Genomic DNA, 2,177 nt, shown 5'->3' on the forward strand with positions numbered 1-2,177 from the left:
AAAAAAAAAAAAAAAGAAAAGAAAAGAAAGAGGGTCTTTGCTGGCAGGTTGCACAGATTCTCCCTACAACAGTTCCTGCAAAGTGTAGGGCGTTTTGGCCTAGATTCAGATGCCGGATTGAGCTCTCCATGCTTCTGGGAGAGGTGTTATGGAAACGCCATTTTTGGAGTTTTATATTATATCTGGTTCCTGGCTGGCTGCCCACTTTTATCTGTCCTCCAAACTCAGCACACGAGTCTACAATTCGCTAGATTTTCCACTCAACTCCTAGTTTCCCCATGAACAGGAAATTGTTATGGTCCGTGGGAAAAGAGCTGGTTGCTTTTTGCACCCTCCACATTTAGTCTGTTTCTGTGGAGGGGAGGAGCTGATTACCTCTGGTTCCTGCCACTGCAGTGCACACAAAAGACTTTTCAGTGTTTGTAAGAAGGGAACTGATTCTCCCTGTGGGTCACTGCGTCAGTGCAGCTTCACACAGACTTTCAATATTACAGGATGGATTGGTTCCTAAGCAGAGTCCCTTCCCCTCAAGTTTCTGTCCAATTGCCTGGATCCCTGACACCCCAAACTGGGTCCAAATGGCTCGCCTTTATGGCTGCCAAATTCCTCTAGGGAATCCATGCCTCACCACACTCTTTGCAAAATACCCAAACTCCCCATGAATTGGGCACAGAAGTCTTTCATGGGGAAGCGATTGGTTTCTGCCTCGCAAGGCACCAGCCGCAGACCTGGCGCCATTTCAGCTGCTGCCCTGAGTTTTTTCTGGCAGACACCATAGTTCTGGGCTACACTTTCAATCCAGCAATTCACCTCCTTGCTGCATGCCCTGCACTCTTGTCCATGCCAACACTTAACACAGGAAAAGATCCAGCCCCCCTACTCTCACCTGAAACTGCCAGGGGAGTTGACCCAGGGATGCATCCTCTCTGCCATCTTGCTCCACCTCCCAAAGAATTATTTGACCACTTGTACCTGTTGCGTCTTGGCTCTGGAAATCACACATGTGCAAAAATAGGGTAAGGATCTGGAGCTTGTAGGATGGGTCAGAGTTAAGCAATCTTTCTCAGGGAGCAGTAGCCATTTATCTGTGTTCACCTTATCTCCTTTCAAAGTGTGTACTGCCTCCTCATGGAAGATTCAGTGCACATGGACATAACCTCCTTGAGGCCTCAGAACTATCTTTTCAGTTGGGAACTAAAGGCTGAAAAAGAATATAACTTTAAGGTGGATAATGATGAAAATTTATCTTTGAAAAGAGTAAGTTTAGGGGCAGGTGTAAAAAAATTAATTGCACTTTGTTGAAGCAGAGGCAATGAATTAGGAAGGTAGTCTAATTAAAGTAACACTGGCAACTTTGAAAATGTCTGTACAGGGTGGTGTGTCTGTACAGCCAATGGTTTCTCTTGGGGTCTTTGAAATAACACCAGCTGTGGTGTTATGGTTGCAGTGTGGTTCAGGGCCTGTGGATATTCATGAGCAATACTTAGTAGCTGTGGAAGAAGATTCAGAGTCAGAAGAAGAGGAGGAGAATGTGAAACTCTTAAGTATGTCTAGAAAGAAATCTGCCCCTAGAGGTGGTAACAAGATTCCACAGAAAAAAGTAAAACTTAATGCTGATGAAGATGATGATGAGGAGGAGGAGGAAGATTAAAAAACTGAAGAAAAAGCTCCAGTGAAGAAATCTTTATGAGACACTACAGCCAAAAATATTCAAAAATCAAACAGAATGGAAAAGATTCAAAACCATCAACACCAAGATCAAAAGATCAAGAATCTTTCAAAAAGTATAAAAAAAAATTCCTAAAATACCTTCAAAATCCGATTCTATAGAAGACATTAAGGCAAAAATGCAAGCAAGTATAGAAAAAGGTGGTTCTCTTTCCAAAGTGGAAGCCAAGTTCATCAATTATGTGAAGAATTGCTTCTGGGTGACTGATCAAGAGGCTATTCAAGAGGAAGTCTCTTTGAGAAAATAGTTTTAAACAGTTTGTTAAAATTTTCCATCTTATTTAATTCCTATAACAGTAGATATCTGGCTGTCTTTTTAAAATAGTTTTAAACAGTTTGCTAAAATTTTTCATCTTATTAATTTCTGTAACAGTAGATATCTGGCTTTTGTATAATTCAGAGTCAGAATTTCCCTACTATGTTTGATAAATATTGTCCAGGTTCCATTG

At 41.6% G+C, this 2,177-nt stretch overlaps 1 pseudogene; it reads left to right on the forward strand.

Moving 5' to 3' along the window:
• The first annotated feature begins 1,128 nt into the window (after positions 1 to 1,128).
• Positions 1,129 to 1,976, forward strand: LOC100946917 (annotated as a pseudogene).
• The last annotated feature ends 201 nt before the right edge of the window (positions 1,977 to 2,177 follow it).

The sequence above is a fragment of the Otolemur garnettii genome, unplaced genomic scaffold (assembly GCF_000181295.1).
Source record: "Otolemur garnettii isolate 467f Iridium unplaced genomic scaffold, OtoGar3 scaffold00290, whole genome shotgun sequence".
Classification (NCBI taxonomy): domain Eukaryota; kingdom Metazoa; phylum Chordata; class Mammalia; order Primates; family Galagidae; genus Otolemur; species Otolemur garnettii.